Consider the following 24,413-nt stretch of genomic DNA (forward strand, 5'->3'; position numbering starts at 1 on the left):
TGCAGTCCGTGTGGTGAAGGTACTCCCACAGTGCTGTTAGGTAGGGAATTCCAGAATTTTGACCCAGCGACGATGAAGGATCGGCGATATACTTCTAAGTCAGGATGGTGTGTGACTTGGAGGGAAACTTGCAGGTGGTGATGTTCCCATGCGTCTGCTGCCCTTGTCTTTCTAGGTGGAAGAGGTCGCGGGTTTGGGAGGTGCTGCCGAAGAAACCTTGGCGAGTTGCTGCAGTGCATCTTGTAGATGGTATACACTGAAGCCACGGTACATCGGTGGTGGAGGGAGAGTGAATGTTTAAGGTGGTGGATGGGGTGCCATCAAGCAGGCTGCTTTGTCCTGGATGGTGTCGAGCTTCTTGAGTGTTGTTGGAGCTGCACTCATCAAGGCAAGTGGAGAGTATTCCATCATACTCCTTACTTGTACCTTTGTAGATGGTGGAAAGGCATTGGGGAGTCAGGAAGGGAGACACTCGCCACAGAATACCTAGCCTCTGACCTGCTCTTGTTGCCACAGTATTTATATGGCTGGTTCAGTTAAGTTTCTGGTCAATGGTGACCCCCGGGATGTTGATGGTGGGGTATTCTGTGATGGTAATGCAGTTGAATGTCAAGGGGCGGTGGTTAGACTCTCGCTTGTTAGAGACAGTCATTGCCTGCCACTTCTGTGGCGCGAATGTTACCTGCCACTTATCAGCCCAAGCCCGAACGTCATCCAGGACTTGTTGTATGCGGGCATGGACTGCTTCATTATCTGAGGAGTTGTGAATGGCACTGAACACAGTGCAGTCATCAGCGAACATCCCCATTTCTGACCTTATGTTGGAGGGAAGGTCATTGATGAAGCAGCTGAAGATGGTTGGGCCTAGGACACTGCCCTGAGGAACTCCTGCAGCGATGTCCTGGGGCTGTGATGATGGACCTTCAACTACCACAACTATCTTCCTTTGTGCTAGGTATGACTCCAGCCAATGGAGCGTTTTCCCCCCGATGCCCATTGACTTCAGTTTTACTAGGGCTCCTTGATGCCACACTCGGTCAACTGCTGCCTTGATGTCAAGGGCAGTCACTCACCTGACCTCTGGAATTTAGCTCCTTTGTCCATGTTTGGACCAAGGCTGCAATGAGGTCGGGAGCCAAGTGGTCTTGGCGGAATCCAAATTGGCCAAGTTGGCTTTGTCCTGCATTTTGTGGACAGGACATACCTGGGCAGTTTTCCAAATTGTCGGATAGATGCCAGTGTTGTAGCTGTACTGGAACAGCTTGGCTAGAGGCGTGGCTAGTTCTTGAGCACAAGTCTTCAGCACGATAGCTGGGATGTTGTTGGGGCCCATAGCCTTTGCTGTATCTAGTGTGTTCAGCCGTTTCTTGATATCACATGGAGTGAATCGAATTGGCTGAAGACTGGCTTCTGTGATGGTGGGGACCTCAGAAGGAGGCTGATATGGATCATCCACTCGGCATTTCTGGCTGAAGATGGTTGCAAATGCTTCAGCCTTGTCTTTTGCACTCATGTGCTGGGCTCCACCATCATTGAGGATGGGGATATTCATGGAGCCTCCTCCTCCCATTCGTTGTTTAATGGTCCGTCACCATTCACGACTGGATGTGGCAGGACTGCAGAGCTTTGATCTGATTTGTTGATTGTGGGATTGCTTAGCCCTGTCTATAGCATGCTGCTTCCGCTTTTTAGCATGCATGTAGTCCTGTGTTGCAGCTTCCTCAGGTTGGCACCTCATTTTTAGGTACGCCTGGTGCTGCTCCTAGCATGCTCTTCTACACTCCTTATTGAACCAGGGTAAGTCCCCTGGCTTGATGGTAATGGTAGAGTGAGGGATATGCCGGGCCATGAGGTTACAGATTGTGGTGGAATACAATTCTGCTGCTGCTGATGGCCCACAGCTCCTCATGGATGCCCAGTTTTGAGCTGCTAGATCTGTTCTGAATCTATTCGATTTAGCATGGTGGTAGTGCCGCACAATACGATGGAGGGTGTTCTCAGTGTGAAGACGGGACTTCGTCTCCACAAGGACTGTGCGGTGGTCGCTGCTACCAACACTGTCATGGACAGATGCATCTGCGACAGGTAGATTGGTGAGGACAAGGTCAAGTAGATTTTTCCCTCATGTTGGTTCTCTCACCACCTGTCGCAGGCCCAGACTGGATGTTATATTCTTCAGGACTCTGTCAGCTCAGTCAGTAGTGGTGCTACCGAGCCACTCTTGGTGATGGACATTGAAGTCCTCCACCCAGAGTACATTCTGTGCCTTTGCTACTTTCAGTGCTTCTTTCAAGTGGTGTTCAGCATGGAGGAGTACTGATTCATCAGCTGAGGGAGGGCGGTAGGTGGTAATCAGCAGGAGGTTTCCTTGCCCATGCTTGACCTGAAGCCATGAGACTTCATGGGGTCTGGAGTCAATGTTGAGGACTCCCAGGGCCACTCCCGACTGTATACCACTGTGCCGCCACCCCTGGTGGGTCTGTCCTGCCGGTGGGACAGGACATACCCAGGGATGGTGATGGAGGAGTTTGGGATATTGGCTGAAAGATATGATTCTGTGAGTATGACTATGTCAGGCTATTGCTTGACTAGTCTGTGGGACAGCTCTCCCAATTTTGGCACAAGTCCCCACACAATACTGTCATGGACAGATGCATCTGCGACAGGTAGATTAGTGAGGACGAGGTCAAGTAGGTTTTTTCCCTCGTGTTGGTTCTCTCACCACCTGTCGCAGGCCCAGACTGGATGTTAGGCACAAGAGGACCCTGCAGTGTGTGCTGTTGCCGTGTCCATAGCCGGTGCCGAGTGGTCCATCCCATTCCATTCTTATTGTGTTTTGTAGCGGTTTGTTACAAATGAGTGGCTTGTTAGGCCATTTCAGAGCGCAGTTAAGAGTCAACCACATTGCTGTGGGTTTGGAGTCACATATAGGCTAGACCAGGTAAGCACGGTAGATTTCCTTCCCTAAAGGACATTAGTGAACCAGATGGGTTTATACGACAATCTGATGGTTTCATGGTTACCGTTACTGATACTAACTTTTTATTCCAGATTTATTTAATTAACTGAATTTAAATTCCCCGGCTGCCATGGTGGGATTTGAACTCACGTCTCTGGATCATTAGTTCAGACCTCTGTATTACTAGCACAGTGACATTACCACAACGCTACTGTTCCCGTTTATGCAAATGCAATGCAAATGATTAACAACAGTCTGCACCTCACTGTTGGGGTATAAAACCTCTGATACAATAACATTTGATTAAAAAAAAATCATTACAATCTGCTCTAAGTAAATGTGTAGACAGTAATTCAGAAGGGTCTAAGATTTTTGTCTTCATGGACTGTTTAGTTGTGTACCATGGAAACTTAGGAGCCACTTAAAAAGGTATTTTCTTTTTATGCTCCAAGCCAAACCTTGCTCACCACCATCACCACCTCAGGGGGCCCACATCCCAAGGACAAATGAAATGAAATGGATACATTGAGAACCTGGGGAATTGGCATGCTCAAATAGGCTTCATGGTTTGGGTTGCTGTTAAAGTCTTTTTTGAGCTTATAAATATATTTTGCTGCATTTTGCTTCAAAAATTACTTAGTTTTGCCACTTCGCCTGTTATTTTTGCATTTTATTTATTTTTCCCCAAAACTGTCCTGATTATTTTTGTTTCTTTATGTCATTTAAGTAGAGCCATGCAAAGTGGTGAGGATGGACAGGTTCCCCTAGTGCTATGTGATTTTAGATAAGGAAGACAAGTTCACGAGGAGACAACAAATGGAGGTGGAGTGACACCTAGACATTTTGTCGGCATCCATCACTATCCCGGGACCTGTGTTTATAGACTCATTGACATGTACTGTACTTGGATATGTCAGAGGAGACCTGTCCGCCTGCTTCCACTTCACAAAACAGGCTGTCACCGAGTTGGACCATCTGTTGCATGATGACCTGCAGGCAACAACTGGAGGATGGCACTTGCTGTAGAAGTGAAGGTTATCACAGCATGTAGCTCTTCTGCCACTAGATTCTTGCAAGCAATTGCAGGGGACATCTGCCGCATCAGGCAGTTTGCAGTACACACATGAATCAAGCAAATGAGAAATGCTACATTTGTAAGGGGCAACACGTTCACCGCTTTTTCTGTGGAAAGTAGATATTAACTGGATGGAGCTCTGAGATTTCATTGGGTGTCAGGGTTCTCTCAAATGCAAGGCAAAGAAGTAGCATCTATATGGGCACCAACCCCTTAGCCTAGATGAACAAAAATGGTTTGCACTCAAAGTAGTGTTCAGGTAACATCTGACCACAGGAGATTTTTGGCCAGTATCCAGGAGGCAGCGGTGATGCCTTCATTATGCATGAATCCATGGTGCTCATTTTCTTTGAAGGAAAATAAACACTAGGAGGGATGGTTCTTAGGAGGCATAGGCTAACGTCTGCATCCATGGCTATCCAACCCACTGCAAAACTCTCTAACAGAAGAGGAGTGCTTTGCGCTGTTCCTCAGCTGTGAACTTCAACTAAAATAAAAGTGTGCTATCTAACTTTGGCATAATGAAAGAGTATGTGCAAAAGGGTAATGATGGCACACAATGCTCAAACTGCTACTTCCCAGGAGATGTTGTTGTTGCCACCATATGTTAGCAACCCCATAGATAATGTATGCAAAAGTGAGGAGCACATTTACTTTCCCCTTCCTCCTGATACCAGCAAATGTCTTCCTCATTTGCAGCCAGCAACAAGAGACCTGGGTTGATTGCATTCACTTGGTCACTGACCTCCTCCATGCAGCTTGTGCTTGGGTTTTTACTGGACAGCAGTCTTCAACCCCAATTAGGGTCATCTCCTTTGGTGCCGCTCCTGCAGCAGGATTTCCAACTCAGGGCACAAAAGGGAGCAGTGCTGTTCACACATCACTGTGCCATGTTAACAATTAATCTACTTTTCTGCCACCACCACATCTTCCTCTTTAGTGACAAGATGCTGCCTTGCTGGATGTTATGCTTTCCAACCTAGGGTACTACAGATCAATGTGTTTGGGAAAGCTTTTCATGTGTCACTAACCTATTCAAATTAGGAGCAGGGACTTTTACTGCAAAATTTAGTCCAGATGGCCTGCTTTTCTGCCTCTTGCACATGGATATTTTCAGTCCCTCTGAAGGCAGTGTTAACACTAAATGAGTCAATGCTTGGTTTGAATCATATGTTGCTTTATTCTAAAGGAAAATGAAACAGAGCAATAGGTATTATTAGAGTTGTTTAATTTAATTGGTACAATGTACACGTGCATAATGATACAGAACAAAGCTATCTCTACTTTGGTGGGTCATACTTAACTTAAACAGAATAATCACTTTGCACCATGTCCTGCAGGCCAGGGAAGAACACACTCTCCATGCAGTACCCTACCTTTCACAGTCTTTTGCTATCTACCTGCCTGTCTGTGCAACATTCTCTTTCCAAAAGGCGTACCAGCTTCCTTGATATCTTTTAAAAGCCTCCCATTCTTTTTCAAGGTGACTTTCCAAATACTCAGGCAAACTAAGAAGTCACTAATTGCTTAGTCTCTGGGAGAAGTAACTTCCAATAAACATATTAACCACCTTTCATCGAGACATCTCTTTTTTAAAAACTTGCTTTTAAAAATCCAGCAATAAAAGTAATTCTTCTTCCAACTCCGTTCTGTGGTGAAATTGTCAAAAAATCCAAAAACATGACGATGATATTTCCTATTTTTGCAAAATTAGAGCTCTTAAATTTGTGTCTCCACTTCCCACACAGTATGAACAGCTCTCCTGCAGGGAAAGTGCCAAATATGGCAACTCGCCGTTCATTCACTTCATGTATCTCCAGCTCCACAGCTGCCTTGAGGAATGAAGGGGTTCTTTGGATATGCTAAGCCATCATTGAACTAATTCAAACACTTTTGCCTCCTTCCTTTGCCTGCACTGCAAAGTGCTTCACATTTAATGTGCAGCTGCAACCATTTAAGAAGTGCAGCTATGCATTATTTTCAACCCCCTTCCCTCACAGTCACTGAGCTGCCAGCTCTGGCCTAATTCAGGCTAGAAGTTGATTGTCAATGTAGAATGAAGCCGACCCACCCCACAAAATCCCACAGGGTCAGCTTGCAGCACTCTGATCCTGCAATCAGAATCCTGGGACTAGAAATTTTCCCTATGATATATACAAGTTAGCAGAACAACAGAAGTAGGATATATTTGCATATCCAAATATTTTTGTAAGGTTTTTACCTTGTTTCTATAATTATGATCTATACAGTGATTATTTCCTAGTTTCAAGAAAGGTTACCATTATGCTTGAACTTACTAACAAGCTCCTCAGTCATGCCTTGCTTTTCTGAAATCATTAAAGTAATCCGTTCTTCAGTTCTCCATTTTACCATGATCTTTGTCTGCTCTTTGATTTCCAGGCCCGGCTTTGGTTTGACCTCTTTCTATTTTCAGCGATATACCCTGTCTTTGCTTTCATCCTGCTCGTGTGGAAGATAAACAGTAACGCAGATTGTTTGGGCTGAACAACCTGTTTTTGTGTTGTAATTTCTATGTAATTCACCCGATACTGCCCTCCATTCTCAGTCATCACTTTGCTCTGACTCTTGTTTATAGTCTTGGTTCTGATCCCTATTTGGTCAACCTTCTCAGACACACCCCTGATTTTGTTTGGGGGAGAAAACTGAATTATGGTCTTCATCGCTTTTCTAAGTTACAATGGAGGTTCTGATAATTCAGAAGCATACAGGTTAAATTTATGTATGGTGATATTGGGAGACTTTAATTACCCAAATATCGATTGGGATAATGCTAAGGTAAAGGGAAAGGAGGGGGAGGAATTTCTGAAATGTGTTCAGGAGAATTTCTTTGACCAGTATGTTCTTGGCACAACTGGGAAGGAGGCATTGCTGGATCTGGTGCTGGGGAATGAGGTGGGCCAGATCGACCAAGTGTCTATGGGAAAACACTTGGGTATGAGTGATCATCGTATCGTAAGATTTAGATTAGCAATGGAGAGGAGCAAGGAACAATTTAGAGTGGATCTTCTAAATTGGAATAGGGCTAACTTCAATGGGATGCGAAGAACCTAGCCAGGGTAAAATGGAACCAAAGACTGACAGGAAAAACTGTAACGGAACAATGGGTGATCTTTAAGGAGGAGATGTACCAAGTACAGGATAGGTACATTCCAACAAGAGTGAAGGGTAAGGGAACCAAAGCCCCTTGGATGACGAGGGAGATTGAGAAGATGATGAAACAAAAAAAGAGGGTGTATGATGAATGTCAGGTGAATTCTTCAAGGGAGAACCAGACCAAATATAATAAGTTGAGAGGGGAAGTGAAAATGAAAATAAGATTGTCAAAGAGATAATATGAGAGTAGAATGGTGGTTAACATAAAAGGGAACCCAAAAATCTTCTACCGCATGTAAACAGTAAGTGGGTAGTAAGAGGCGGGGTGGGGCCTATTAGGGAAAAATGTGGTATACACTTAGAGGCGCAGAGCAAGGCTAGAATACTCAATGAGTACTTTGTATTGGTGTTTACTAAGGAGGTGGATGCTGACAAAATATCGGCAGAAGTGGAAAAGGTAGAAGCAATGGAAGGGGTGAAAGTTGATAGACAGGATGTACTAGAAAGACTGGGTATGCTTAGAGTGGATAAGTCGCCTGGTCCAGATGGGGGAGGAGATAGCGGAAGACTTGCCATAGTTTTCCAATCCTCTCTAGATGTGGGGGAGGTGCCTGAGGATTGGAAAGTGGCAAATGTGACACCATTGTTCAAGAAAGGGTGTAAGGACAATCCTAGTAACTATAGGCTGGTCAGTTTAACTTCAGTGGTGGGTAAAGCTTTAGAAACAATAATCAACGGGCACTTGGAGAGGTTTAAGCTAATTAAGGAGCGCCAACACGGATTTGTAAAAGGCAGATCGTGTTTGACTAATCTAAATGAATTTTTTGATGAAGTAACAGAGAGGATTGATGAAGGAAATGCAATGGATGTTGTCTACATGGATTTTCGGAAGGCGTTTGACAAAGTACCACATGGAAGGCTGGTTAACAAAATTGAGGCTCATGGAATAGACGAGTCAGTGGCAGCTTGGATAAGGAATTGGCTTAAGGACAGAAAGCAGCGAGTTGTGGTAAATGGCTGTTTTTCAGACTGGAGGATGGTAGACAGTGGTGTTCCCCAAGGGTCAGTGCTGGAGCCACTGCTTTTTTTGATATATATAAATAACCTGGATATTTGAATACAGAGTAGAATTTCTAAATTTGACAATGACACCAAACTTGGGGGTATGACAAACAGCGAGGATGATACCAGTCGACTGCAACAGGACATAGAAAGGCTAGCAGAATGGGCAGGCAAGTGGCAGGTGGAATTTAATACAGAGAAGTGTGAGGTGATGCGTTTTGGCAGAAGGAACAGGAAGAGGCAATATACACTTAATTGCACAGTTTTAAAGAGTGTGCAGGGACAGAGGGACCTGGGAGTTAATGTGCATAGGTCCCTGAAGGTGCCAGGACATATTGAGAGAGTGGTTAGCAAAGCATGTGGGATCTTGGGCTTCATAAATAGAGGTATTGAGTACAAAAGTAGAGAAGTTATGCTGAACCTTTATAAAGCGTTGGTTAGGTCACAACTGGAGTATTGCGTCCGGTTCTGGTCACCACACTTTAGGAAGGATGTGAAGGCACTTGAGAGGGTGCAGAGGAGATTTACCAGAATGGTTCCAGGGATGGGGGATCATAGCTACAAGAACAGGTTGGCGAAGCTGGATTTGTTTTCATTAGAGCAAAGGAGGTTGAGGGGTGATTTGATAGAGGTGTACAAGATTAAGACGGGTTTGGATAGGCTAGACGGGGAAAGGCTGTTCCCACTAATTGATGGTACAAGGACTAGGGGACACAGATTTAAGGTTTTGGGCAAGAGATACCGGGGGGGAGTGAGGAAAAACTTTTTTACGCAGTGAGTGGTGAGGACCTGGAACTCACTGCCGACGAAAGTGGTGGAAGCGGAGACACTCAATGTTTTCAAGGGGAGACTGGATAGGCACTTGAAGGAAATAAACTTGCAGGGCTACGGGGATAGAGTGGGGGAATGGGACTGACTGGATTTCTCTACAGAGAGCCGGCACAGACTCGATGTGCCAAATGGCCTCCTTCTGCACCGTTATGCCTCTATGACATACATCACACTTATTGACATTTTGTGATAAGAAAGTAGAATTTTTCAATATTTGTTAGGATCTAAGTTATTTCAAAATTAATGTTCAATTTAATTGGAGTTTAGAAGAATGGGGTGATCTCATTGAAATTTATAAGATTCTGAGAGGGCTTGACAGAGTAGATGCTGAGAAGCTGTTTCCCTTGACTCAAGAGTCCAGAACAAGGGGGCATAGTCTCAGGATAAGTGGTTGACCATTTAGCATTGAGGTGAGGAGAAATTTCCTCACTCAGAGGGTTGTGAATCTATGGATTTCTCTACCCCAGAGGACTGTGGTTACTCAGTTGTTGAGTATTTTCAAGATTGAGATCGATAGATTTTTGGACTCTAAGGGAATCAAGGGATATGGATATCAGGCGGGAAAGTGGATTTGAGGTTGAAGATCAGCTATGATCTTATTGAATGGCAGAGCAGGCTCGAGGGTCTGTGTGGCCTACGCCTGCTCCTAATTCTTATGTTCTTATGTTCTTAAATGGATCATCTTCTCTGATCATAAAGATCACAGAAACAAGTTTAATATTGTAATTATTAACCATTACTTTAGCTGTCTTTTTGAGTTTGGAGAATATTGTATGCACCCAAAAAGAGAAATGTGTTATCTAATCAAATGCGATTCTACCTTTTTCTTAAAAAGCATACATTTTGTTATTAGAAGTATAATGTCCCTGTGGACCATACACAACACCATTTGCTTCATGCTATTAGTACAGTAGTTCTAATTAATTCTTCTACTTCCAAAATTGAAATTGTCAATCACAAATATTAGTGTACTTTTGCCTTGCTTAAAACTTTGGTTTCTGTCTCTTCCTTCTCCCTCTCAAACCTAATGTCAAATCAAATCATATGGCCACTATTCACAAAATGATCCCTTACTGTCAAATTATTATTTAATTCTGGTACTACTACATCATACCATTTACACTGAATTTATGTTTCTAACTCATTTGCTTCATCTCTTATGCTATGTGCATTTGTTTACAGAACTCTTATTTTGGTAACGATCCCTTCCCTGGCCATATACCCCAGTGGTGTTTTTCTTGCACTTCATGATTTATCTAACCCTGTTGATGCTCTGTGCATAGCTGCACAGGCAATTTAATATGTTCTTATTTTTCACCATTTCTGTTTTATTTTTAACATGTTTTATTATTACTTCCTATAACCATTTCTGTTCCCTGAATATTCATGTTACCTTAAATTTATATCTACATTAAAAATTTTCAGCCCATGTCTCTTTGAAGGCCACATTCTTTCATATCATCAACACATTTTGAAGTATTAATGGAAGAAAATATAGTTTTGGAATACTTATCCTGTATATATGTCCAGCCATTTGAGAATGCCTGACTGACTTCTCAGTTGTCAGTTCATGAAGAGGTCAGTCATTCCTAATCTGAAGAGCAGTTAAGTTTTTATACAGTGTTAGTGGATGGATTTATGTGTGACAGGAGTCAATAAATGATTCTCACATTCAGGAATAAATTAAATTATAGCTGACTTGTCAGTGGTAACTATTAATTTGAATGTGTGGGCTACTATGGCTTGGGATTGCTTAAGGCTGCCACTGGCAGAGATTGCAGATGAAAGCTTTAGCAGGGGAGAGCTGAGGGATGACATGGTATAGGAAGAGCTGTCCAGTGGTTGTGGGAGTTGAGTGAAGACTGCGGGTTGGGCTTGACTCAAGATCACCAACGATGGCCGATAGTGCTGAACAACACTGACAGTTGTTCAATGACTTCTGTCAATTTTACTGTAACAATGTCAGGGATGGCTGACAGCATTGTTCTGAAACCGTCAAAAGCCACTGAAACTTGGAAAACTTGACCTCTGTTTGTAAATATACGATAGGTATGACTAAATGAAATAATCTTCTTCAAATGTTTTAGGAAATCATTGTTTCAATAGGAAAATGTTCAAGCACATTGCAGACAGTTAATTGGCAATCAATAAACAATTCATTCCCCCCCTCTCTGCTTTCATTCTTTACATATCAGCACTATACCCCAGGAGGAAATCAATATCAGTGATAATGAAGTAGTTCAAAGGCATTTTGCAAATACTTGAATTCTTCATCATTTTCATTGAGGTTTACACAATGCAGAAAATGTAAGTCCTGAAATCACATTGTGGGTTACCAGTGGATGTACACTAATGCAGTGATTAAACGTCCGTTCTTCTGTTTTAGCAGAGGCATTAAGTGGTTAAAATAGAAAAATTTCAGATTAATATATTACCATTTGTCCACTATTATCTCATGGTCTAATTTCAGGCAAATAATCTTTCACAAACAAAAACCTTGCCACCAATAATAACTGTATTGAGAGGTTACAAATGTTGTGCACTTTGAAGTCATGAGGCTCTGGTCTGCTTCAGTTGAGTTGTTTCCCAATCTGGTGAGGATTTAAATAAAAAGAAAGAAAGAACTTGCATTTTATATTGCACCTTGTCTGACCTTAGGACATCCAAAGCACTTCACAGCCAATTAAGTACTTTTGAAGTGAAGGCACTGCTGTAATGAGGAAAGTGAGGAGAATATCAATTATTGTATACTAGCTGGAGTGCCCGGCGGTGCCGAGGGTTTTTTGAGGGCATGTTGTCGTTGGAAGAGCGAGAGAGAGAGACTGGGGGGAGAAGAGAGAGACTGGGGGGAGAAGAGAGAGACTGAGGGGGAGAGAGCAACTGGGGGGAAGGGGGGGAGAGAGCGACTGGGGGGGAAGAGAGAGACTGGGGGGGAGAGAGCGACGGGGAGAAGAGAGAGAGAGAGAGAGACTGGGGGGGAGAGAGAGAGAGGGAAAGAGAGAGGGGGAGGGAGAGAGAGCGGGAAAGAGAGAGGGGGAGGGAGAGAGAGAGAGGGAAAGAGAGGAGGGGGAGGGAGAGAGAGAGAGAGAGACTTGGGGGGAGAAGAGAGAGATGGGGGAGAGACAGAGAGACTGCTGGATTTAGTTCGGGATTAGCCTGGAGAGGGGGGGGAAGGAGCGCCTCAGGCCTGGCCCGATGGACCGCTGCGAAGGAAGGAAGGAAGGAAGAAGGCGAGCTCTCCCTCCCTCTCCCACCCCCTCACTCTTTCCCTCCCTCACCCTCTCTCTCTTCCCCCTGTCTCTCCCTGCTTTACTCTCTCTCCCTCCCTGCCCCTCTCCTCTCCCTCCCTGCCCCTCTCCTCCTCCCTCCCTCCCTCCCCCTCTCCTCCCTCTCTCCTCACCCTCCCTCTCTCCTCACCCTCGCTCCCCCTCTCCTCCCCCTCCCTCCCCCCTCTCCTCTTCCTCCCCCTCCCCTCCTCCTCTCCTCTCCCTCTCCCTCCCCGTCCTCTCCCTCCCCCTGTCTCTCCCTGATTTCCTCTCTCTCCCTTCCCCTCTCCTCTCCCTCCCTCCTCCACCTCTCTCTCTCCCTCCCTCCCCCTCTCTCCCTCCTCCCCCTCTCTCTCTCCCTCCCTCCCCCCCTCTTCTCTCCCTCCCTCAATCCCCCTCTCTCTCTCCCTTTCCTCCGAGCCCGGACGCGGTGAGCCGAAGCCACTGTGTGTGGATCAGCGCCTCAGGGCCGGCCGGTGCGTGGCCGAGTGCGTGAGGCCGGCCCGACTCTCAGGTCCCGCTCCGGGCCGCCGCCGATGTTCACAGCACTTCGCTGTCTCCTGCCCCCGCCAGCCTTTACCAAGATGGCGGTGATGGCTACGCTCGGCTCAGTGCCGCCGCACCAGCCTTTACCAAGATGGCAGCGATCGCGTGCCGCTGGTTTGGAATTGGGCCCAGCGGGACGGGCGGTGCCTAGCTCGGGCGTGGCTGGCGAGGAGAGGCCAAGGCTTCGAGGCCTGAGGCCTGCAGGCAGCTCATCCACCGCCGAGGGGGGGAAAGCCCGAGTCCCCTTTGCAAAAGGATTTTTTTTCCTTTTAAAACCAACTTTTTTTTTGCTGGAAATCTATATTTCAAAATAAACACACAGAAAGTGGGAAAAATAAATCAATAGTTAGGAATCAAGATGGCGGCCACTCACCTCAGCTCAGAAGGATTAGGCCCGCCCACACACGCAATGAAACACCCCCCGTGATGCACCGATTGGTCAACCATCAGGTCACTCAATGCTATCCCCTGTAGGATGGCCCGCCCACACACACAATGAACACCCCCCACCGTGATGCACCGATTGGTCAACCATCACGTCACTCAATGCTATCCCCTGTACGATTGGTCAACCATCACGTCACTCAAGCTAATGAGCGGAATTTTGCCGTTTTTTGAACCTTTTTTGTATACTGTCCGAACAATTTGTCTGACCAAGAAGTAAATACGCCTATTAGATTCCCTAATGACAAGTTTTCTTTTGATATAACATATGTGTAGGTACGCGCTGTAACTTTTGATTGTATAGCCGGACAGACAGACAGACAAACAGACAGACAAACAGACAAACTCTTTTATCTATATATATAAATAAAGCGGTACTTCTGTCATTCTGTCTGTCATTCTGTCTGTCATCGCCTGTGCGTCTGTCTGGCTATGCGCTCGAAAGTTACAGGGCGTACCTACGCGTGCGTTAACTCCAAAGAAAGCTTACGCTTCCGAGACGGTTTTAAGCGTATTTACTTTTCGGTTGGACGAAAATTGTTCGCGCCTTATGCAAAAAACCTTCAAAATTAAACTCATTATCTGCTAGCATTGATTGACTGACGTCAAGGTTCCACCAATCCTGTTCCGTCACGATTGACCAATCCTACAGTACGGTCCCCTGATGGTTGGCCAATCGGTGTGTGTGTGGGCGGGACTATTCGTTTTCATCTCCGGGATGTGCCAGCCATTGTTTCACTACCAGCTCTGACTTCAGCTTCCAGCTCAAATGACTTCAGCTTCCAGCTAAAACTACTTTCAAAGTTAGTATCTCTTTTAAAAATAACATAAGATTTACCAAAAACATTTTATAAGTACTTTCACTTTCATTTTTCAAGCTTTTAAAAGGTAGACAGACAGGGACACAGACAGGGCCCTAAAGCCTGCCACTCGATTTAAAATGTTGCCCAGCACCAGATTCACAAAGGGACACAGACAGGGCCCCAAAGCCTGGCACTTGATTTAAACCGCCTGCCCCAAAACAGCCCTGGCAACGCCGGGCTCTCCAGCTAGTATAGATACATTTTTATATGGAGTTTTTTCTTCTTAAGGTTCCTAAAAGTTAAATGTGTGCTGAATTTTTGAGTGTGTGTTACTGGTATTGGTTCTCTGCCTCCGGCTGGGCATATTGGTAATTATAGATGCATCCATGATTTTCCATCCATCCATTTTAATAATTGTAAAGTTGTGGTCATCACACCCACAATTTCTTGATATGCATGCTTAGCAGGTGAAGATCACTGCTAATAACACACATTTGGAAAATCAGTAGTAATGCTGTTTTATCTATATATATATAAAAGAGTTTGTCTGTTTGTTTGTCTGTCTCTGTCTGTCTGTCTGTTTGTCTGCCTGTCTGTCTGGCTATACAATCAAAAGTTATAGAGCGTACCTACACGCATGTTATATCAAAAGAAAGCTTATCATTAGGGGAGTCTCATAGACGTATTTACTTTTTGGTCACACAATAATTGTTCGGACAGTATACAAAAGATGTTCATAAATCCTCAAAACTCCGCTCATTAGCGGTTGACCAATCCTACCTCTCATTAGCGTTGAGTGACATGCTGCTTGACCAATCCTACAGTTCAGTGACCTGATGGTTGACCAATCAGTGCGTCACGGGCGGGACCTAATCCTCCAGTCTCCCGAAACTTCGCTGCCATTTTTTCATCCCCACAGTGACAGCACCAGCCAAACAAACCTCCACATTGCGCCTCCGGGAGCGGCAGGTGAGTTTACACAAAGCGGGCAGGGGAGCGGCAGCGGCTGGCCGTCAACCGCGCCACCCACAGGGGAGCTCAGCTGGGGTCCGTCTCGGCCCGAGAGCCTGGCCGGGCCTGAACCGCTAGGCCCCGCACGGCCGGTCTCACAACAGCACCGGGCCTCAGGCGCTAGGCAGCGAGAGGGGAGGGTGGGACAGAGAGAGGGGGAGGGAGGGGAGGGAGGGAGAGGAGAGGGGGAGAGGGAGGGACAGAGAGAGGGGACAGACAGGGGTAGGGAGACCGCGCAGCCCAAAATTGCCCTGGCAATGCCGGGCACCCCCAGCTAGTATATTATAAAACAAGGTAAACATGGAATTAAGGGAAAACAGTACTTCAGAACAATGTTTCTAACTGTCTTATTATGCATCTTATGTAGTTTGCATAAGTAATTTAAGTAAATTACTTGAACAATTTAATAGCCGAAGTGAAGACTGTTTAGAGATGCAACTTCCAAATTGACTTCAATCATGCTGATTTAATATTCGTGATTTGCAGCACCAGTAAACAAGGAAAGGTGTGGTTAAATGTTTTGTTTGGGGTAATCAACCAAGGTGCTGGCCTGGAAAAGGGTAGGCTGGAAGGGAACCCCCCATAAAAGACCGTGTTGTTGCCCTCCAAAATTCTAAGGATGGGGCTACAGAGAGTCACAGAATAATTTATGCAGCACAAGTGCACCAGATGAATGTGAACACAGGATTGTTTCCATGTGTTTCAATGACTTTGCAAATGAATGCAAGCAAGTAGGTGAAGAAAGATGTGAACAGTGTTTTCATACTGCTTCTATTGGACAATCTATCAGTCATTCATCAAAGATCTTACATTTGCACTTCCTGTCTACAAAATCTTACTTCCTGTTGTCCTTTTAGTGTCACACTTTTGTTTCAATTTTTTCCATTATAATATCCACATTTATAAAGAAACTACCTTTGTAAACTTATTGGCCTAGAAATTGAGTTTGCGCTGCGCCAGGGCTTTAGCGCCGGAAGTTAGCGCCGGCGCTAAGTCCCTTTGCGCGCGCCAGAAATTCAGTAGCGCCGCGCCCAAACGGCTGCCGGCGCTACTGAAGGGTTTTAGCGCCTGAAAACTGGCGCAACGCGCCGCATTGCGGCGCTATTCCGGCGCTGCGGCGCCCGCTGTGGTGCGGCAGGCTTGGGAAGTGCAGGCCTCCTCCTTCCGTTAAGGAGGAGCTGCCTGCACCCGGCCGCGGCCCGCGCAAATCTCTTCGAAAATGAGCCCGGCACCTCGGACAAGTGCCGGGCTTGCATCTGTTCCGGGGGGGGGAGCTGCGGGCAGGCGGCCGGCGGGAAAGCGGCCGGCCGCCGCGCCTCCTTAAAGCGCCGGCGCAGACTCCGGCAACACTCGTTTGCCGGAGTCTTAGGCCTAGAAATTCACTAGCCTTAGCGCCGCTTTTGAGGCGCTAGAGGGACTAGTGCCAGAGTTATGGCCAGTTTAAAAATTCCCTGGGGCCCTAAATCGGCGTTGCACCGGTAGCGCTGCGCCGGCACCGATGACGTCATCGGTGTGCGCAGCGTCCCGGTTGCCGTGGTAACCCGCCCGAACTCCGAAATTGAGTTGCGGCCGCCTCGCCCGTGGCAGCCGCAAGCAACGTTCTGGCAGAGGTGCCTTACTCCAGTTTGCGCCGGCGCATTAAAGGCCCCGCGGCGGCCGGCCACTTTCCCGCCGGCCGCCTGCCCGCAGCTCCCTCCCCGGACTTCTCCCCCCACCCCCCCCCCCCCCCCCCCCCCGGAACAGATGCAAGCCCGGCACTTGTCCGAGGTGCCGGGCTCATTTTTAAGCTGATTTGCGCGGGCCGCGGCCGGGTGCAGGCAGCTCCTCCTTAACGGGAGGAGGAGGCCTGCACGTCCCCAGCCTGCCGCACCGCATCGGGTGCCGCAGCGCCGGAATTGCGGCGCGAAACGGCAGTTAGCGCCGATGTACCGCCGCAAAGACCCTTCAGTAGCGCCGGCAGCCGTTTGGGCGCGGCGCCACTGAATTTTTGGCGCGCGCAGGGGACTTAGTGCCGGCACTAACTTCCGGCGCTAAAGCCCTGGCTAAGCCAAAACCCAATTTCTAGGCCTTAGTTGCGGCTGCCACTGGCGAGGCGGCCGCAACTGAATTTCGGCTTGGGGCCGGGTTACCATGGCAACCGGGACGCTGCGCACACCGATGACGTCATCGGTGCCGGCGCAGCGCTACCGGTCTACCGCCGCGGAAGGGCCGCAGGCAATTTAGGAACCGGCGCCAATTGCAGCGCTAGGCCCTCTAGCGCCGCAAAATCGGTGCTAATGGCACTGAATTTCTAGGCCATTATGTTGTAAGAAAGCCCTCCTGCCAATGGTGGTATTTTAGTACTTCAGTTGTGCTGCCGAGGAATATTTTACTAAAATTGTTACATATGTGCTCACAAGTCCAATTATTCCCCCATCTTCGAACAACCCCCTCACCTGAAGGTTATATTTGGTCTTTCCTCCCTGTCAGATTTTGGATTTTTTGAACAGTTTTTCCACAGAAAGGATTTGGAAAAAGAGTTACTTTAAAATGTTGGGTTTTTAATAACAAAGTTTATTCACACAAGTTAAAAAAGGCATTGAGGCAACAGGTGGTTAAAATTCTAATGCGATAGTTTTGATGTTGCTCCCCCATAGACTGTAAATAACAAGCAATTGGCAGAAAAAAACCAGAAACAGAGACATAGACATTCAAGTTTTAAAGAGAATGTTGCAGCGACAGTTAAGCCCACCAAAGGCATCAGGAAGGTTAAAATTCAATAGAGAAGTTAAAAGTTATTCTGCTTAATCAGACAAGACAATGCAACAATGTAGGAAAGGCTGGCACATTCATTATTTTGTATTACTAGTTGATCTCCTATGGTATTGCACAGGGTGAGTCAATACCATGTGTAGTATTCAGATGAACCATGATTAAAGGGTGGATGATTGTTGAAATGCATGAAGAAGGAGAGGGAAGGAGGCAGATAGCTAGGTGGAGCAAAAGCAAGTGGAGGAGGAGGGAAGTGGGGAGGCAAATGGAGAACATAAGAACATAAGAACATAAGAAATAGGAGCAGGAGTAGGCCAATCGGCCCCTCGAGCCTGCTCCACCATTCAATAAGATCATGGCTGATCTGATCCTAACCTCAAATCTTCTATCACTCTGCATCCACCCGAACCCATGTGATCTCCCGGGAGAGGCGAAAAACCAGATAAAGACCCAATGGCCAATTTGGGAGAAAAAAATCTGGGAAATTCCTCTCCAACCCATCTAGGTGATCGAAATTCTTCCAGGAGATCACTCTGTCCCTATATTTTCTACAGTACTTACCTTCTGTAAAGGCGATCTCCACCCCAGCCAGGAACAGGAATAAAACCATCTCCTGAAATCTAACACAGAATTAGAACACAGTTGGAGCAGAACCAGGCTACACGGCCCCTGGGCCCACTCCACTACCCACAGGGCCATGACCATTCCGAACCTAGACTCATGTCCAGTTTCCTGCCCGCTCCCCATAACCCTTAATTCCCTTTACTTCTAGGAAACTATCTATTTCTGTTTTAAATTTATTTAATGATGTAGCTTCCACAGCTTTCTGGGGCAGCAAATTCCACAAACCTACCACCCGCTGAGTGAGGAAGTTTCTTCTCATCTCAGTTTTGAAAGAGCAGCCCCTTATTTTAAGATTATGCCCCCTAGTTCTAGTTTCACCCATCATTGGGAACATCCTCACCGCATCCACCCGATCAAGCCCCTTCACAATCTTATATGTTTCAATAAGATCGCCTCTCATTCTTCTGAACTCCAATGAGTAGAGTCCCAATCTACTCAACCTCTCCTCATATGACCACCCCCTCATCCCCGGGATTAACCGAGTGAACCTTCTTTGTACTGACTCGAGAGCAAGTATGTCTTTTCTTAAGTATGGACACCAAAACTGTATGCAGTATTCCAGGTGCGGTCTCACCAATACCTTGTACAACTGCAGCAATACCTCCCTGTTTTTATATTCCATCCCCCTAGCAATAAAAGCCAACATTCCATTGGCCTTCTTGATCACTTGTTGCACCTGCATACTAACTTTTTGAGTTTCGTGCACCAGGACCCCCAGATCCCTTTGTACTACAGTACTTTCCAGTTTCTTGCCATTAAGATAATAACTTGCTCTATGATTTTTCCTGCCAAAGTGCATAACCTCACACTTTCCAGTATTGTATTCCATCTGCCAAATCTCTGCCCACTTACTTAGCCTGTCTATGTCCCTTTGCAGGTTTTTTATGTCCTCCTCACTCACTACTTTCCGTCCCATCTTTGTATCATCTGCAAACTTTGATATGTTACACTCGGTCCCCTCCTCCAAATCGTTAATATAGATTGTAAAGAGTTGGGGACCCAGCACTGACCCCTGCGGAACACCACTAGTTACTGGTTGCCAATCTGAGAACGAACCATTTATCCCAACTCTCTGCTTTCTGTTAGCCAATCCTCCACCCACGCCAGAATATTACCCCCAATCCCGTGATTTTTTATCTTGAGCAATAATCTTTTGTGTGGCACCTTGTCAAATGCCTTTTGGAAGTCTAAATACACTACGTCCACTGGTTCCCCTTTATCCACCCTGTATGTTACTTCCTCAAAAAACTCCAGTAAATTTGTCAAACATGACTTCCCCTTCATGAAACCATTCTGAGTTTGTCCTATTAAATTATGTTTATCCAAATGTCCCGTTACTGTCTCCTTAATAATGGACTCTAACATTTTACCAACCACAGATGTTAGGCTAACAGGTCTATAGTTTCCAGCCTTCTGCCTACTACCCTTTTTAAATAAGGGTGTTACATTAGCAGTTTTCCAATCTGCTGGGACCTTTGCTGAGTCCAGTGAGTTTTGGAAAATTATTACCAATGCATCCACAATCCCTACCGCTACTTCCCTCAAGACCCTAGGATGCAAGCCATCAGGTCCAGGCGATTTATCCGCCTTGAGTCCCATTATTTTACCAAGTACCACTTCCTTAGTGATTTTAATCGTATTTAGTTCCTCCCGCCCTAGAGCCCCCTGTTTGTCCAGTGTTGGGATATTCTTAGTGTCCTCTACTGTAAAGACTGATACAAAATAATTGTTCAGTGTTTATGCCATCTCCATGTTTCCCACCATTAATTTCCCGGTCTCATCCTCTAAGGGACCAACATTTACTTTAGCCACCCTTTTTCTTTTTATATAACTATAGAAACTTTTGCTGTCTGTTTTTATATTTTTTGCTAATTTACTTTCATAATCTATCTTCCCTTTCTTAATCAATCTTTTAGTTATTTTTTGCTGTCTTTTAAAGACTTCCCAATCTTCCATCCTCCCACTAGATTTGGCTACCTTATATGTCCTTGTTTTTAGTCGGATACTATCCTTAATTACTTTACTTAGCCACGGATGGCTATCTTTTCTTTTACACCCTTTTTTCCTCAGTGGAATATATATTTTTTGGAAGTTTTAAAATAACTCCTTAAATGTACACCACTGATCATGTACCATCTTACCCTTTAATCTATTTTCCCAGTCCACTCTAATCAGTTCGGCTCTCATACCTTCATAGTCTCCTTTATTCAAGCTCAGCACGCTTGTTTGAGATCCAACCTACTCACCCTCTAATTGAATATGGAACTCAACCATGTTATGGTCACTCATTCCAAGGGGATCCTTTACTAGGACATTTTTAATTAATCCTGTCTCATTACACAGGACCAAATCTAAGGTTGCTTGCCCCCTGGTCGGTTCAGTTACATACTGCTCAAGAAACCCATCCCTAATACACTCAATGAACTCATCCTCAAGGCAGCCCTGCCCAATTTGATTTGTCCAGTTAATATGATAATTAAAATCCCCCATAATTATAGCTGTTCCCTTATTACAAGCCTCAACTATTTCCTGATTAATACTCCGTCCAACAGAGTTGCAACTGTTCGGAGGCCTATAGACTACACCCACTAGTGTTTTTTCCCCCTTTTTATTCCTTATCTCCACCCAAACTGTTTCACTATCCTGCTCCTTTGACCCAATATCATTTCTCTGTATTATAGTGATTCCTTCCTTTATTAACATAGCCACCCCACCTCCTCTCCCTTCCTGCCTGTCCTTCCTGATTGTTAAATAACCTGGTATGTTTAATTCCCAGTCATGGTCACCCTGCAGCCATGTTTCTGTAATGGCCACAAGATCATACCCATATGTTGTTATTTGTGCCGTTAACTCATTCATTTTGTTACGAATGCTACGTGCATTCAGATAAAGAACTTTCAAATATGTTTTGTAACACTTAGTTCCTGTTTTTTTCCCTTTTTAGTACTTTACTTTTTACTCCATACCTTCTGTCCCTTCCTGACACGTTCTGTTTTTTAATTCCCCCACTGCTACCTAAGTCTATGACCTTCTCTGTTGTCATTTCTATTATTTGCTCTCTAGAAACCTCCCCCCCACTAATTAGTTTAAAGCCCTCTCTACAGCCCTAGTTATATGATTCGCCAGGACTCGAGTCCCAGCACTGGCCAAGTGGAGTCTGTCCCAACGGAACAGCTCCCTCCTGTCCCAGTACTGGTGCCAGTGTCCCAAGAAGCAAAACCCATTTCTCCCACACCAGTCTTTGAGCCACGCATGTAACTCTTTAATTTTATTTATCCTAGCCAAATTTGCTCGTGGCTCAGGTAATAACCCAGAGATTATTACCCTTGAGGTTCTGTTTTTTAATTTGACCCCTAGCTGCTCATACTAGGGGAAGTTGAAAAGGTAGGTTCAATTTATTTTATTTCAGGAGCCTAACCTAGGTGGAAAAGGTTCCAGGACAGGAGGCGGCAGTGAAAATACAACACCAGAAAACAGGTAGGTGACTGGTTGGTGAGTACTTTCACAAACTTATTCTAAGTAGAATTCAATAATTAAGCTAAATCGTAGTAAATAAAAGGGTCTTGTAAGGGTTAAGTCATGGAAGGGCAGCTCAGACCCGTGTCATGCCCCTCCTGTGCCATGTGGGAAATCAGGGACACTGTCCCTGACAACTATGTGTGCAGGAAGTGTGTCCAGCTGCAGCTCCTAGCAGACCGCATGGCGGCGCTGGAGCTGCGAATGGACTCACTCTGGAGCATACGCGATGCTGAGGATCTTGTGGATAGCACATTCAGTGAGTTGGTCACACCGCAGGTAAAGGCTAGCTCAGACAGTAAATGGGTGACCAAAAGGCAGGGTAAAGGCAGGAAGGTAGTGCAGGAGTCACCTGCGGTCATCTCCCTCCAAAACAGGTTTACCGTTTTGGGTACTGTTGGGGGAGATGACTTATCAGGGGAAGGCACCAGCAGCCAGGTTCAGGGCACCATGACTGGCTCTGCTGCACAGAAGGGCGGGAAAAAGAGGGATAGGGCTATAGTGATAGGGGATTCAATTGTAAGGGGGATAGACAGGAGTTTCTGTGGCCGAGACCGAGACTCCAAGATGGTATGTTGCCTCCCTGGTGCAAGGGTCAAGGATGTCTCGGAGCGGGTGCAGAGCATTCTGAAGGGGGAGGGGGATCAGCCAGTTGTCGTGGTACATGTAGGTACCAACGATGTAGGTAAAAAGAGGGAGGAGGTCCTACAAGCTGAATTTAGGGAGTTAGGAGCTAAATTGAAAAGTAGGACCTCAAAGGTAGTAATCTCTGGATTGCTACCAGTGCCACGAGCTAATAAGTTTAGAGAGAGTAAGATAGATAAGCTAAATACGTGGCTTGAGCAGTGGTGCAAGGGAGAGGGATTTAAATTCTTGAGGCATTGGAACCAGTTCTTGGGGAGGAGTGACCTGTACCAAGGGGACGGTCTACACCTGAACTGTGAGGGAGCCGATGTCCTCGGGGTAATATTTTCTAGGGCGGTTCGGGAGGATTTAAACTAATTTGGCAGGGGGATGGGAACCTAGGTAGTGGAAAAGAGGGAAGTCATATGAAGTCAGAAATAGATGGTAGAAAGGTGAGAAGCAATAAGCAAAGGAGAGAAACACAAAGGGCCAAACTAATTCATAATGAGAGTGTGAAAAAAGCAAGCCTGAAGGCTTTGTATCTTAATGCTAGAAGCATTAGGAACAAGGTGGATGAATTAGTTGTGGAAATAGAGGTAAACGAGTATGATTTGATTGGGATTACAGAAACGTGGCTGCAGGGTGGGCAAGGCTGGGAACTTAACATCCAGGGATATACAATATTTAGGAAGGATCGGCAAAAAGGTAGGGGAGGTGGGGTAGCATTGCTGGTAAAGGAGGGGATTAATGCAATGGAAAGGAAGGATATTAACTCGGATGAAACGGAATCTGTATGGGTAGAAATGAGAAATAGCAAGGGGAGGAAAACGTTAGTGGGTGTGATATATAGGCCTCCAAATAGTAATATGGAGGTGAGGGAAGGCATAAAAAGGGAAATTAGAGAAGCGTGCGATAAGAGCACAGCTGTCATCATGGGTGACTTTAATTTACATATTGATTGGACTACCCAAATTAGTAAAAATTCTGAGGAGGAGGAATTCCTGGAATGTTTTCGGGACGGTTATCTGGACCAATATGTCGAGGAGCCGACTCGAGATCAGGCCATTTTAGACTGGGTATTGTGCAATGAGAAGGGACTTATCAGCAATCTTCTTGTACGAGGCCCCTTGGGTCAGAGCGATCATAATATGATCGAGCTCTCAGTCGAGATGGAGAGTGAGGAAATTGAATCAGAGACTAAGGTCCAGAACTTAAATAAAGGGAATTACGAGGGTATGAGACGGGAATTGGGTAAGATTGATTGGGTGGTGTTTCTGGGGGGATTGACAGTGGAGAGACAATGGCAAGCATTCAAAGATAGAATGGAAGAATTCCAGAACATGTTTATACCGGTTTGGCATAAAAATAAACCTAAAAAGGTGACTCAACCGTGGATAACGAGGGAAATTAGGGACAGCATAAAATCAAAAAAAAGGGCATATCAACTGGCAAAAAAAAGCACCAGACCGGAAGATTGGGGGCAGTACAGGATACAGCAAAAGAGGACAAAGGGATTAATCAGGAAGGGGAAAATAGAATACGAAAGTAAACTTGCAGCAAACATAAAGACAGACTGCAAAAGCTTTTATCGGTATATCAGGAGGAAAAGACTGGTAAAATCCCAAGTCGGTCCCTTGCAGTCCGATTCGGGAGAATATATAATGGAGAATAAGGAAATGGCAGACCAATTAAACTCATACTTTGGTTCTGTATTCACAAAGGAGGACACAAATAACCTCCCAGGAATATCGGCAAACATAGGGACTAATGAGAGGGAGGAGCTGACA

This window comes from Somniosus microcephalus, chromosome 14 (genome assembly GCF_052327205.1).
Source record: "Somniosus microcephalus isolate GS21.2 chromosome 14, FLI_Smic_1.0, whole genome shotgun sequence".
Classification (NCBI taxonomy): Eukaryota; Metazoa; Chordata; class Chondrichthyes; order Squaliformes; family Somniosidae; genus Somniosus; species Somniosus microcephalus.